Consider the following 16,562-nt stretch of genomic DNA (forward strand, 5'->3'; position numbering starts at 1 on the left):
ACACTACTCATCAAGAAACCCTATCGAACAGAGATTAACTACATTTCACGTCTCTGCAAGTATATTCATATATGCTTTGCACAGCGGTCAGGCTGCTACAGAATTATACCTTTCTATAGTACAGGAGCCTGTGCCATTTATGATTTTTATTCCTGAAAGATGTTTGAGTCACTTGCATTGCCACTGATGTTAAAATATAAAAATATTGATAATACATTTCATAAAACCAAAATTGTAATTTAAAACTATGTTATGTATATGCATGGATTTTCAATGGATCTAGAAAACTAGCACTGTAAATCTCCTTGACTTTCCAAGACAGTTTAGCTCCTGAGAATATAATTCCAAATCATTAACCTTAACTATATTTGTACTATGAATTTCAATGAAAACAGGATTAAGTCTCAAAGAGAAACCAAAAATCCTATTTCACACATTGCTTATAGAGGTATGTATATAATTTACTCAGAGAAATAGCTTAAAGGTACAGCTGTTAAAATGTTGAGGGTATGTGAGTGTTCATGCATCTCTAAAAATGAAAATTAATTATATATTTAGAGGAAACACTTAAGATGCAATTCTGAAAAGCACTACAAAATTATGCACATGGGAATAATTGTGGTCACAGGGAAAGTTGGAGGGTATTATTTGAGAAATAATATGCTAATAGGTAATTAAAGACCCATTGAAGACATGAGACATCAAATAACACACTAAAGGTTTTATGTTCAATCACCATGCCTCAACTTTGTTATTCCCTGGCTTATGGATGACTAAACAGGCACGTTTAATGCCTTATAGACTACTCTAATACTGTTTTCAAAGAGTATCCATAATAGGCTTGGCTCTGCCATGTAGTGATTTACTCATGTTGTGTGTTGGCCTGTTTACTGAGATGTTTTCTGTATGACTATACTGACCTAACTCACCAAGCCTCAGTCTGGAAAAAAAAAATAATAATACATAAAAGTCTTTAAGAGGCTTAGCCAGAACTGATAACTTTGATGATAGTTCCACCTCTGGCTCTGTCTGAGAACAATCAAGGACCCACAGCCAGCCAAGGTCAGAAGAACAAAGGATGCTGGTAACATGTCACGCAAATGCCTCCAGAGACAGAGAGCTATTGCTTGGGAGAAACAACAGAGGAGCAGAAACTTTTTGGCACATGTTGGGGGTCAGCCTGCCAGCCTAACCAGTATTTTGGGACTGGGGGCTCTGGGTAAGCAAAATCCACTGTTACATTTCAAGTCCTTTTGGCTTAAATATTCGTGCCTACTGCTAAGTAACTAAATAGTGGGTTTTTTTAAACAAGATCTGGGTCACAAAATCCTGAGGCAGGGTGGCAGCCTGCTCCACCATCCCACCTGCTGCAGCGTCAGGTCAGACCCACGGGTGCAGGAACACTGTATTTAAGATAAAAGTGAATACAATTACATTGTAAAAGTAAAGAGTCACATAAACACTGAATGGGTTATAAAGTAGCTGCTATACGTTTTATTTTCTTCTGCTTCTGACCCGCAGTCTCTCATCTTATTGAAATAAAGCTGTGCAGTGGGATGCACTTGTGAAAGAGCAAGCTCTAGTCAGAAAATCTGTGTCTGCACTTCATTGCCGAAACCTGAGTGTGTTTGCATGTCTGGCTACCTTGACGGGAATATAAATCAGCGGGTAGAAGTGGCACATGCTAAGGTTCACATCTATAACTCACTCCGTGGTCACAAAAATGTGGGCATATATTTCGCAGGTGCAAAGTGCCAGACTCTAAAAATTGCAGGCCTTTTTATTTATCAGTTTTCATGCCGTGCATGGGCTGGATGGGAAGTGGCTCCTGCCCAGCCCGCTTGCAGCTCATGAACTGTGTCACATCTTTCATCTCCCCTTGGCATGACACAGGGGATTACAACACCTTGACAGAAAGCTGGGGCTGACTCTTCTGAAAAGATGAGTCCCCAGATGCAGTCCTGTTTTCAGAAAATGTCTTCCTTTTGTTTTTCTCTTGCACACAGACACCTGTAGGTAAGTAATGAAAAAGCCTGGGCAGGACGAACAGATAATTAAATATTTCATCATACTTCAGATTTCAAAGCCTGAAACAAGAAGAGGTTACAGAGGGTTTTATGTAAAATTCTTCAGATGGAGTCTAGCTGTAAAAGAAAATACTGGGATGAATCCAGATACAGATGTGCTATCTACCCAGAAACTATTTGGCAAGTCAGTGAACTGTGATATTGTAAGAAAGTCTGGGCTTCAGTACAAGTTTTCAAAAAAGTGCCTGTTGGCTGAGCTAAGATAGTAAAGCTGTTTATTGGCAGAGAAGTTATATGGGAAGCTGAAATGAAGACCCTGCTTCTTTTCCCACTGTGATTTTTTTTCTCACCACAATTAATTTATTATAGGTAGTTCAGTCCAGACCTTCTGCGTAGTGGTCGAGGGACAAAGTCTAGACATAATTTATTGCACAGTGCCTGGTGAAAACAGAATTGCAGCATCCACGTTTTCCCTCTGTTTCTCTTTTTTCTTCTGCCAGACACATCAAGTACACTATATGCTAACTATCTGGTATGCAAGCTCAAATGGACTGAGGAAAGGTTTTTTTGCTAAAGCTGTCCTCTATCACATTGTGGTTTTTCCATCATGATAAATAGTAAATATCAAACTAAATAATAACAGCATTAAAATTTGATTAGTTGGCATGGTTTTTTTCTGTCTTTCACATCAGCCCATAAAAACATGTAGCAAAGTTTATCAGATCCCCCCATTTCACAATTCCTGTTAGCTGGCTAGATGTTTTTATAACCACTGTACACATTGACAAAGAAAATGCAGAGCAGTCAAATGGCATGAGCACAAGATGTCAATGGCAGATTCTGTAGCAGAAACCCAAAAACCTGTCTATGTTGTGCAAGCGAGTACCCTGGTGTTGCAGAGAAATATCAGAGTAGCAAATACTGTGGTATGGAAAGAAGCCAAGAATGGCAGAAGCTTGGCACTTGGAGAGTCCACTTCCCATCTTCAGAATGCTTTGCAAATATTAATTTGACAATTCACTAAATAATCTTTAGAAGAAGGCCTGGTATAGGTTTGTGCTAAGTGGGAAGACAGCTGGGACTGAGCGTCTGCCCCAAGGTTGTCTGTCAAATCAGCACCACAGATGAAATTAGAAATATGCCTTTCTGCACCCCAGGGACATAATGCAGAAGGTTAAATAACCCCACTCACTGTGGGGACAGAAAAGCCTACTCTTTTCCATGTAGCCATGCAGCTGGGCCTGTGAAGTCGTGCTCCCCCAACACCGCCAGCACAGAGGTGCCTGATGGGTCTCTGCTCACTCCAAGACCCAGGGGTAGGGCAGGGACCAAGGGGATGGGTCACACAGCCTGAATTTGGTCTAGAAGTGAATTCAGACTCATTCCCTTGATTGGATTTGTCTGGTTACTCCAAAGGCAACACAGGTCTGAGACAGGGCAATAGTCTCTGTTGTTTTTGCCCATAGCCCCTGCAGTCACTGGAGGTGTAACTGCAGGCGTGCACGGGAGCACAGGCATTACCCAGTTACTCCACCAAACCTCCACCAGTGGTAATGGTATCTAGAGGAGGAACAGCCCCATTTGACCTCTAAGCTCTGGCAGAGTTTGCACATCTGCCAGTCAGGGAATGCCTTGCCTGATCCTTCATAAAATGAGTGCATGTGGTGTATAAGATACTGCAAAGGGTTAAAGATTACTGGCGTAGGCTGGTTCATGGAATGGGAAAACAATTCGACCTTGAGTAGAGAGTATCCAGGCTGCTCAGTGCTTGACAGGATCACTTTCAAAGGCTCCCTCAAAACACTGCTGCTCTCAGCTCGTCCTAGCATGCCCCCAGGACTGGTATTGGCACAGGGTCCCTCTGTCCCACCTGCCTGCTGCACCTGCTCCCAGCTCCTTTCACCTGCTCAGTGCTCCTGACAATGGGTCCAAGCTCCTCTCCAACACCTCCTGCCCACACGCCGGCAGGAAGCCATCCTTCTGTGCTTTTTAAGTCCTTGTTCTCACCTCTAATGGAATCACTCCATTGGAAGAAAAAATACTATGGGGCCACTTTCAGCTGTTTCTAATTCTCAGCCAGGCAGAAACTCAGTATTAATTCCATGGAAGAGTCATTTGAGCAATAACTTATGGAGCAATAATCTAGATGTTTTCATATGGTGCTTTGACATAACTGATGCTGAGATGTCATTAGCATGTTTGTGAATAAAAATCAGGCAAAATTGAAAAAAAAAAAAAGTAGAGCTCTGGGAGCAGAATAGAGAACCTTATATGAATATGCACTCAAGTCTAAATATTGATACTGAAGACAGCAAAAGTAGCTAATAAAAATAAAACAAAAGCCATACAAGGAATTTCTCCTAGCAACCTTTCCCAAAGATCTATAATACTAGCATATAGTGGCTGCAGTGAAATATGACCTGAAGGAAAGAAGAGTCAAGAATTGTAAGTTTACAGAACAGATTATATTTTCTAAATCCCCAAGAGTTTGTTTACAGTATTAAACTTTTTGCAACTGCTTGAGCAGCTCAAGCCTAACTCTTGTTTGCAGAATTAGGAAGAAGCAACATGGACTGCAAAGAAACACGAGAAAAAAAAGCTCTAGCACTAAGGTGATCCAGAAGCAGTTAAGCAGCAAATTTATCAGAAAAAAGTTCATCAAGGCTGTCTATAACTGGGAAAAAAAATCCAACTCAAAAAGCAACAAACTGCAGCTGAAATTCAGTGTAGACAATATAAAGTGATGCATATCTGAAAAGAAATAATTATAAGAATGAAACAGAAGGGACTTAGGGTTATCATAGATGGCTCATGAAAAGGTCAGATCAGTTCTCATTAGCATTCAAAATAAACCCCAGAGTTTTGAGAAAAAGAAACCAAAATAGACAACATAATGAGGCTGCTGTAGAAGTTTTCTGCTCAGTCCCTGGGTACTGAGTGCAGTCCTTGTTCCCTTGTCCCACTACAGATATAAGTAAAATAGAGAGGTTCAGAGAAAGTCAACAATTACTATCAAAGCTGTGGATGGTAAAAAGAAATGTCTAAGAGGAGCAGGAACCTCGATCTACAGAGAAGGTGATTTAGGAGGAATGTGATCGGAGCTTATAAAATCATGAGTGGCACAAAGAGGATAGGGATTGAGCTTCGTTGTCTTCTTGAATACAAGAACCAGGAGTCTCCAAATGAGCTATCAGAAACCATGCTGAAAATTAAAAAAATAAAAAGCACATGTTCTTCACAGAGAGGAAATTAGTCCTCCAGTGATTTTGTGGTTCCTAGTTGTTTACATAGGCTGAAGAGAACAGACAAGCACACAAAAAAGCAACCCACTGAGGGTTAATAAATGTAAAACCACATCCAGTGTAGAAAGCTTCTCAGAGGCTGAGAAAATATTCATACTTGCATGTCTAGATCTTGTTGAAGAGCAGATACTGGCTTAGACAGACATTTGGTCTGACAAGGTATTCCTGTGGTTATGTTAAGTTAAAACAGATAAGCACATCTCACAAGGCTTTCTAAGATTTTGGGGCAAATCAAAGGGGCAGATTTTCACACTGTTCAATCCCATTTAAAAAAATCTGATCCTAAACACTCAAGCCCAAAATCTGTATTTTGCCGCTTGAAAAGTTCAATCTTTACTCAGGAAAAAACAGTTATATGACCCAGTGTAGAACAGTGACCCATAATGAAAGTGGAAATGAATGTTATACATCCCAAATGACTGCTGAGACTTTTTGTTAATTACTCGCACCTAGGCCATATATCGTTCATATTCCTGTAGATTGCTTCTTCAGAAAGTTGAGACCTTTTAACGAAAACAGGGACATATATCTTATTTCATGGAAGGCCCTGTTCATGTCCTGCCCTCAGTAATAAGTGTCCACCCAGCAAACACAAAAAGACTGATCTTGCACTTCCATGAACATATAAATATGCTACATTGTTTACCTAAAAGCAGAATATAGGTGGGTGTTCAAAGGTGACCTTCCATTAACATGAAGCCAGTATATTCTCTCTGCAAATTAATGTCTGACACATATTTTACTGCTTTATTCTTCGCTTGTATTTGAAGCAATTATTTGGGTAGCCCGACCTGGACAGTGACATCCTTACCAGTATTATCATTACTTGCCTAATCACATCCCCTTTACTCTACAAGGACGACAGGAGCTCCACAATGATCCTCCATCTATCCCTGTCCTTGGCTTCCTAGATGATTTCACGCTAACGACCCTGGCCTCACGGTGCAGTCCTTTGTAATTCAGTGGCTTCTCTGCTCATGTGTTGCCTGAAGTTTTCAGCTGAGCTCCTAAATCATGAAAATCCTGTCCGGTTTCCTCAATGTTTAAAATAAACCGTTAGGAGACAGGTCAACCAATTTATTCTGTGTCTGTTTTCTATTTCAGCCACTAAATTTCTGAAAGCTGACAAGGATTCAGATTTTTGGATAGGCTTTTAAACCTTTTGATTTCTTCATTCTATCTGCCATAGTCATATGTACTTCACATTTCTACTGAAGAAATAAAGTGTAATCTTTAGTAGTAGTTTTTATTATTGTTATTGTTATATCTATTGTCAGGAGACTTAAAGCTACATGAGATGTTCCACTCCTAGTTTTCACATCTTCATTGCTGCTACCAGACACCTCAAACTGGCCTAGAATCAATGATCGGCCATGTGTATTTTTCCTAGTGATGCACACTTTCTTCTGGGTGATGAAGTGTCATTCGTGATTTCAGCTTTCTGCCTTCTGTGAAAATCACCTGCCCAGTCACCAGATTCAGAAGATATTGCAGTTCATTAAGTTTTATCCTTATCACTTGATTTCTAGTGGTCTAAAACATTATAATGAAATACTTTCATATTGCTCACTAGATATCATGGAGACATATTTCACAGAGGGATTTTCTTGAGAATTTCCACCAAGGAGCCCTTGCACTCCAGAGACCCAGGTCTTGCCCAGCCTTAGGGAAATTTAAGAGATGCATACTTGTGTTTCAGTTCTGCTAAGACCTCTCCAGAATTCCCAAATGGACCTTCTGTGGTCTGAAAGGGGAATCATCTGATTGTCACAAACAATCATAATGAAGGCATCATGAGAAATTTTACCAGAGAGTTTTGAAAAAACAGAGGCTTCAGCAATTTACCACACACATACTAAAAGGACTTCATTACATGATTTTACAATTAAGGAGAAAACATCAAAACATATTGTCACATTCAAGTTAAAAACAATGGCTTGAATCAAAAAAGCATCTGTTTCAAGTTAACTGCAGATGTGAACTGTTAATAGAAACCATGACTATTATCATTGGTGGTTTTGTTTTAGCTCACTTTGTATTACTGAAAACTTAACTGATTCAGGCATCTTTTAATAAAGTTGATCTTAATCCAATTAGGCAGAAAAATTCTGATATTTTAAAGAAATGGTTACAGTTTGGAGCCTTTTCAAGTACAATTTTTCCCCTACAAGGCATTTTTATCTGTATAATGTATGAGCTCTATGACTGTTGTAAACACTTCAGGTTGATTTAGCTCTCACAAATACCTATTCTATATCTTTCTTACTTTTCAAGCTATTTCACACGCAAACCAGCACGAGAACTGTAGCAGAGCATTTTATATTCCCTCATCAGCAATTTGAAAAAAAAAAAAAAAAGAAAAAGAGGAAAAACACTCCACTCCTTAGCTAATGCCAAAGTGCACAGTCACTGGGAAGAAGGAGAGAAAACTCACACAGAAAAACGTCGGTCACAAATGAGCACATGGACAAGTTTATGAGTGCATAGAGAACACAGCAAAAGGGCAAAATGCATATGACCAGATGCTTATAGGAGCCTGTGGCAAATCTGCAAAGTAGCTTGAGAGAACTTAGAGAGAAAATATATTTTATTGGATAGATAGGACTGCATGCAGCAGCGCGTGTGCATGGAAAAGTGTCGATCTGGGGCATTGGTTTTTTTCATGTGTGGTGTAACTAAAACAGTACTGTTTTTACATACTCCAAAGTCCCAGTAAAATGATCTCAGAAGAATAAAAGAACATTAAAAGGCATTCAGCTGCAAGAGATGCATCATATATGTCCAATGCAGGTTTTCTCTTGATGGCTGTAAATGGCTACTCAATAGGCTAAAAAAAAAAAAAAAAAAGACTGGAGAAAGACTGAGAATGTTTTCCTTTCTGAAAGCAAGGTATGTATCTGGCAGAGCTTTAAATTAGTTCCTAAAAGGAGATGGACAGGATATTCTAAGAATATAGCTAATGTTATTAATGAGCACTAAATTAACGGAACCTTGATCCCCATTTGATTTTTTCTAAAGCAAATAAAACTCCAGGTGTTTTATTTTCCTTCTAACAGATTGGTAAGTATTCATGTCTTTGAAAAAAGTCATAATTTTTAAAATAGTACCTATAAAGTGGTGTGTTTATTTTGTAGGGATATCTAAGTTATTTCACTTCTGTTGAAGGCAGAGTAGAAGAAGATAGACAAAAGATAACCTAATGACTTCTGTCACAAAGCACTGTATATTAATACAACTAATAACTGAAACATTTTCAACACCTGATAAAAAGCAATTTCCTTCTAATTCATTCCAGGTTGAGGTGGTGGTTTGTAAAATGCTCAAATGTAGGTAACAGCTGACAAGGTTTTATAAATTATAACACTTTGCATGTTGGGAGGGTGGATTGTTTGGTTCACCATCAATATAGTAGAAATAGCTTCCCTGCATGCTTTCAATGGCAGGACTAGGATGCAAAACACAATTTTGTTCATCTGAATCTCCAAAAGCTTCCTGTGGGGATTTCTGTAAGTGTTACACAATGAAATAATTTCTTCTGATCTCTGTAATTTTAAAATTCATGTCCTTACATTGCTTTTCTGCAGCCAAGATACAAATCTCAGACATAAAATGAGATGTAGTTCTCAAGGGCTATGATAAAAAAATTACATTTCTTGAGCAAACAAGTTTTTTCCACATGTGAAAATGCTTTAATGAAAGTTTAATGACTGGATCCAGAAAGTTCCCTTTAGGTCACAGAAAATTAATCTGTGAATGTGATTTGCACCCATCAGAAGACAAAACTTCTCAGTCAATACTGTAGTTAGCCTAAAATGTGGCTTTATATTTGTTCTGCTTTAATGGTGTTTGTCTCTGTCCTGCAAGGAAAAATTAATGCCTCTCTCTGCTCAAAGAGACAGTTGATGGCACAAAGGTGTTTACTGGCCAAACGTTCTTTTATTTAACAATACCTTCAACTAGCCACACTTTATCCCTAATGAAAGGTTAGTCTGAAAATAATACTGAGCAAAAGCAAAAATTTAATTCCATTTTACCAATATGACCTGAAATGCTTCACAGAGATAGTTATGGGAAAGGAGATGCACATCCAGAAATAGTTTAAAAAAACAGAGTTTCATAATCCTATACTTGTTTAACAGTATCGTGCGCTGTGAAAAGTTCCTATGATGGATGCAAGGGATTTGAGGCCATATGTGTTTCAGGGATGTAGTGATAAGCACAAACTCAGCTGGCTTGATGCTCCAGAGTAAGGTGCTAAGGAATGAATAAATCCAAGGTGCAGAGGCAGCCTGGTTATCTATAACAAAACTGTGCCACAAACAGTCTCAAGCATTTCAGAATCCGGCCCAGATAACTTGTCATTAATTTATGGTTTTTGAAATGTACATTGACCGAGCAGAAGACAGAATGAGCTCTTTTACTTACAAGACTTGTTCCAAACAGTTCTTTTATTTATTTTCCTGTCAGTATTCTAACAAATGTATGTTTAGGTGGCACTGTGGCTTTAAAACTTCCTACTGTTGGACAATAAGCTTACAGGTTTGTTAATTTTATATTGCAAACATAACCAGAAAACAAACAAACAAAACTGAAAACAAACAAAACAAAACAAAAACCAAACAAACATATTTTAAAAAACAAAAACTAACAAAACAAAACAAACCAACAAAACAAAAAAAACCCACAACCCCACATCTATAAGGAAATTATGACTGTTTTCCCACCTTTTGTTAGATGAAATACGAGGATAAAACTGTGGGAGGAAAACCACTTTCCTGTAACCCTCTATTCTTTTTACACTAATAATCACTTTAAGTCGAGGTGTTTATGCTGATTGGTTATACTAAGCAAGCAGTACTCAGCTTTGTTTTGTCCATGAAATTGAAACATGAAACTGGACAGCAATGTGGAGGCCTTCAGGTACGTAAAACTTGTTGAGATTTGTGAACTGCTCTTCAGTTGGTCATACTCAGGAAAGTATTTGTATCCATGGCATGTATGAGTTAAGCTCATATTTATGTACCTTCCCAAACTAGAGATGGAAATCTGCTAAGTACCACAGTTTTTGTTATAATAATAGTGACAAAGGAGCTTCAAAACAGCAAAGTGAACAGACACTAAATAAAATGCACCAAGAGGGACATTTGACACTAAAATCTTCACTAAGGTCACTTTCTGCTCCCTGTTCATGAAAAGTGGTCTTACATGTTAGGATAAACTAGGAAGCAACTGCAAAGCCTTCGCACATGTAAGACCTCTTTGCCTCAATAAGTGCTCCTCCAGAGGAGTTTTACTTTAGAAAAGACAGCAGCATCAAGCCTAACACCTTGGCCAGGATTCACAAAGGAAAATGAAAGCTTTTTCCACTTAAAGTTCCTATCAGCTGCACTGGCAGTAAATTCCTCATCATGGGGGGAATCCTGTAATCCTACGTAATAAATCTTTTACAGAGTTTAATCTCCATCAGGAAAACAATTCATATACAAGGAATGACCTTCCGCCAGTCTTTAAAGAAATCAAAATTAGGTACTGTAAAATCAAGCTAGCTCAAACTAAAACTATTATTAATTCTCTAGCTCTTATCTTTTCTCTTCTGAAAGCACAATAATTATTATGTGATGGGTCCTTTTGGTATTGTCAAATTAATTTTCTCATTCATCTAAAAGTTCTTACAGTGAACTAGGGCAAAATACCAGGTTGAAGAGGTTTCTTTTGCAGTGGTTTGGCTATTTCTTAGCAACTGCACACTTGATTCATTTGCAGCATATCTCTAATGATGAACATGTAAGATCTTCCTAATGCAGAAATGAGAGATTCCCATACTAAAAAGGCTAAAGGGCTAAAACATGGATCCTATAAGCTCTCCTCTGGCAGCATCCACAGTTCAGGTAAGCAGTTTAAAAGCCCTCAGTTTTGATGTATGTCTGCTCCCAGTATGAGTATCAGCTGAGTTAGAAAAAAACCAAAAGCTGGAAGTAAAACCACCTCCTTTACCCTTTTCTTATTTATTGTAAGGTTGCAGAAAATGAGTTTAAACACTTATCTTCTCCACGATGACTCTTCCAGGGAATGCCATGAAGGAAAACCACTGACATACATGAATTTATGTTCTCCTCTTTATTTGTGCTTCCCATTTTGACCATTTGATGTATGTTATGATTTGCAAAGTATGATCTTCCCAGTAAAGGACTGAGAGCCAATTTATAGTACCAGCATTACAAAATTAGACTTGCAGGAGGAAATTATTGATAGACATTAATGAAAATCACCTCATTAAATCTAACACAGCCCTTTTACCACTACGTAAATCTTAATTTCTTTTTGACTACACAGTATTGATCCAAGAAAGCCCAACACCTTGTATGAATATTAGCTACTAACTAATGGCTTTTAATTACATCCTTTGAACTCATATATGTTGTACCAATTACCCAAAACTACTTCTGTTTCCAAAGAAGCGGTCACATAACTGGGCATCAATCAAGCACCTCTTCAGTGGTTCCTAAAATCCTAGGTCATCTTTCAACTGTCACCTATCAAATATTTCGTGGCCACTTTCCACCTCAAAGATTGAAATTTGAATTATGGAGCATAGATGACTCAGAAAGCCTTTTTCCATAGCTTTGCAGGCCATGAAGTAGGAAAGTTAGAATGTGAAGAGATAAAAATTTAATCATCATATTGATCTCTGTTCCATATTAAGTCCATTCTCCTACCATGATGCCTCCTAATAAATTGTGATTATTCGATATCTCCATAAATAATATATAAATATATAAAACCCACAAAATAAGTATTTTTCAAAAAGCAAAATAGCGCTAGATACACCTAAGTACTCATCACTTCCTTATGACACTCCAATTCCTGTAATCATCGTACTAAAATACACTCGAGAGATGGCAGCTTGGGGTCCTCAGTGCTTGAAGTGAGTTTCTAAGTACCCTCTGCATTAAACACATCATCTTTACTGAACCAATAGCTCAGTTGTATCTATGATCAAATAAGAAACTTTTGAACAGCATCTCTTAGCTTGGAGTGGGAGTATTTATACTGGTCTTTGCACTGCAGTTGTTATATTTCTATGAGACAATTTACTACTCAGTGCAAACGTGTGGTAGTCTACTACTCCAAGACTGTCGCTTACAGCATCACAGGTCACTCCTGGTGTGAGACTGCAGAAAGCTAAAGGATGTAGAAAGAAAGGTAGACAAAATGTTGTCAAGTCTACTTTGAAAGGAAGTAAGATGAAAGTGTTTAGCAGAGGTCCTAGCAACTGATATACCCTGGACAGTACAGCTGACTAGTGAATTTGAGCATTTCCACACATTCTGGGCAGCTGGCACATCTGTCACTCCGTGCCTGCTCAGAATTACTGGACTGGGGAAATTTATCCTGTGAGAAGGGAGCAGAACATAAGCAGAACTCTCTCAACAAATGTAACTATTACTGATTAAACTTAACATTACTAGGGAACCATAATAAGATGACATTAAATAGTCATTGACTCATTTCCCAATGAGCAATGAAAACTGAATGGGTTACCATATGCCATGAATTTAAACGATATCAGAGGAGTCTCGTAAGAATGAGAAATTACTACCATGGGTAATTTGTACATATATTAAGTCAGGTTATTTTTTAATCTTGAGGTTTTTGCAAACAAGAGGGAAAAAAAAAATAGAAATTCTCTTTTGTTGCTAAAATGCTCTTTTCTTGAATTGAACTCTAAGAACAGAGGAGACATCATCATCTGACCAGGTAGGTCAATAATTAAGGGAACTAAAATTGACTTTGATTTACATATATGTGGACCAGATTCTTGGCTGGCATACTAATCAGCATATCTCCGTCCAAGTCAGTGCTATGGAGTTGCATTGATTTACAGCCATTGGAGACTGAGACGATGTAGCCGATAGCTATTTTTAGAAGGCATTCTTTGGAAGAAACCATTATGCTGAGGCCAAATTCTGCACCCCTTACTCAGATACACAGTCACAATGGGATTAAGAGTAAGAAGAGAAAAATGCAGCCCATCTACTGAAGGTTATGTCTGAGAGTTGAACATAAATTCTGATGCAGCTTTATAATGCTTACATTTGAGCTACATACATGCACTTTTAAAATGCCATAGAAGATAGAACAAATTTTAAAAGCAGTGCTGCTTGAAACACAAGCAGGCCTCAGCTGAAAAGATAAGAAGCCAATGCAAGGCATAGATGCTAACATTGTTCTCCCTCTCTTACTCGACAGCTGCTTGTCTGAGGATCTGTCATATGGAAAATATGTGAATGTGATGAAACATCTGTTAATGTATCTCTGATCCCATCCAGCTCCTTAAAAGCAAAAACTGTAGGCTTGTTGCTATTTTCAGTAGTACCCAGACACTTGTTCTGTGCATTGTAGCACAGAGGTGGGGACGTCTCGAGGCTGCCGGCCTGCTCAGGGCCAGGATGGCAGCACACCGCAGCCATCTCAGGCATGTGGGGTAACACAAAGACAAGGTCTCAAAGCAGCATGTAATCCTGAAAAGTGCCATTCCAGAGGATTTCCATTTGGGAATACTTAGCACAGTGAAGACCTAAATGCACAAGCAGCTAGTTTAGTTTGCAATATGCTCCAGCTAGGGAGATAATTACTACCCCAGCTGCCTCTGTTACTTCTTTTCATCTTATTAGACAGTCACTTCTCTGATCTCTTGCATGTTGACAACACATGGCATTCATACCTGCTGGAGACACTGACAAATTATTCCTGGCATTTGTTATTATTACTTTATTTCTTTACTGGAGAAACTCAAAGAGCGTCAGCAAACTGGGTGCAAGTAGGAAAAAAAACAAGGAGGCTCCTTGTTCAGATAGAGAAAGGGAATAAAAGTAAAGAGTCCAAATGCTTGTTTCTGTTGGCTTTAGCAATAACCAGGCAGCTTGACAAACTTAATAAAATATGGTCCCTCCTCCTTAATGCCTATGGAATATATATCTTTGTACAGAAACAGAAATCTCACACAAGACTGAGAAAGCAATGAAAAAAGTACATTGGTTCAACAGAGCATTATTTTTTTACTGACAGACAAGGTATTTTGTGTCGTTTCAAAATCCAGTACTCAGTACTTTCTTATTTCTTGTCGGTTTTGTTTTATCATGTTTTGTTTTCCCCTGTCTTTAAACACAAGTTTACAAGGCAAGTTTAATCACATTAGGAAGTTTTAATTTTCAACCTGAAGATGAGGTGTCAGTCTGTCTCAATTGCTGTCATGATTTTCTGTCTCAAGCTGAAATGTTTATTCTTGGGCATTGACACTGTCGTACAGAATACCATGAAGAAGCTGAGTTATAAATGTTTGTTTTGATTGAATATGACACTGCAAATATACATGCCAATACACTCTAAAACTTTGTCATCCTCTTCCATCCTCTCAACACTGCAGCTGATACAACTGAGCACCTGCTGCCAACAAGTCCATAGAATGATATGGGCATCAGACAAGCATATATGAAAATGAACCATGAATACCACCTAATAAGAACAGAATCTAGATGTGAAACTGTAGCACCATGAAAAACAATGTAAAAGCTCTCGAAAAAAACAGTCAATGTTCACTGCAAAATTCTCTGTTACCCAGCAGTCATACTCTTGTTTAAAGAAGAGACCACATAGCAACAGGAAGAGAAAGTCACAGAAAATATCTATGATCATGTTCAGATCAGCCAGTGAGAGATTTCTTTTAAGCAGCAGTATTCATTGTGCTACTCCCACCGTAAAATGGGTGTAGAGGCAAATCTCATACAATGACGAAGGTGGAAAAATTATAGTAAATCTCCATGTCAGTGACTTTTGTTTTTACTGCTTTGGATGTGCATTTTGCAGAGCCATAAAAGCACGGAAAAATCTACAAAACAAGCAAATGCTCTTCTTTAACCCTTTGGCACTGGGCAAAGGGTGTCTGGAAATCTTGACTTTTAGTGTCAAGGGTATCAAAACAAAACAAAAAAAGAGCTCATGACTCTCAAAGTCTGGCAGGAGAAGCAGAGAACATTAAAGCTGTGAAAATGAGGCTAGCTAGACAAAAATAAAGTATTGGCACTAGAAAATATTAGGTCTCTGATTTTTGAACAAATACAAAGAAAGGTGGGGTTTTTTACTAGTTACACTGTTTCTGCTTTGTAAAAGTGGTATTTAAAGCAGAAAATGAAGAATTCATTTGATTGGTAAAAAAATAGCACTAAACTACACTTCCTAAGTTGTTGCCTTATTGTCATATTCCCCAATTCTAATAAAAGTTCCAAATAAAGTGATGTGACAAAGTGTTTCTGAGTATTGTAAGGTCACTTTCTTTCCCAAACTTGAAAATCCAGGATTCAAATATCTTAGCCACTATGTTTTCAGGATAAGAAAATATAGACATAATCTGTATTTTGACACTAGGTTATGAATAAACAGAAAATTACACAGAATCACAGAATCACAGAATGTTAGGGATTGGAAGGGACCTCAAAAGATCATCTAGTCCAATCCCCCTGCCGGAGCAGGAACACCTAGATGAGGTTATACAGGAAGGCATCCAGGTGGGTTTTGAATATCTCTAGAGGAGACTCCACAACCTCCCAGGGCAGTCTGTTCCAGTGTTCTGTCACCCTCACTGAGAAGTAGTTTCTTCTCAAATTTAAGTGGAACCTCCTGTGTTCCACTTTGTACACATTGCCCCTTGTCCTATCATTGGTTGTCACTGAGAATAGCCTGGCTCCATCCTCGTGACACTCACCCTTTACATATTTACAAACATTAATGAGGTCACCCCTCAGTCTCCTCTTCTCCAAGCTAAAGAGACCCAGCTCCCTCAGCCTTTCCTCACATGGGAGATGCTCCACTCCCTTCATCATCTTCGTTGCCCTGCACTGGACTCTCTCCAGCAGTTCCCTATCCTTCTTGAACTGAAGGGCCCAGAACTGGACACAATATTCCAGATGAGGTCTCACCAGGGCAGAGTAGAGGGGCAGGAGAACCTCTCTCAACCTACTAACCACCCCCCTTCTAATACACCCCAGGATGCCATTGGCCTTCTTGGCCACAAGGGCACAGTGCTGGCTCATGGTCATCCTGCTGTCCACCAGGACCCCCAGGTCCCTTTCCCCTACACTGCTCTCTAATAGGTCATTCCCCAACCTGTACTGGAACCTGCGGTTGTTCCTGCCAAGATGCAAGACTCTACATTTTCCCTTGTTATATTTCATTA

This window comes from Caloenas nicobarica, chromosome 1 (assembly GCF_036013445.1).
Source record: "Caloenas nicobarica isolate bCalNic1 chromosome 1, bCalNic1.hap1, whole genome shotgun sequence".
Taxonomy (NCBI): domain Eukaryota; kingdom Metazoa; phylum Chordata; class Aves; order Columbiformes; family Columbidae; genus Caloenas; species Caloenas nicobarica.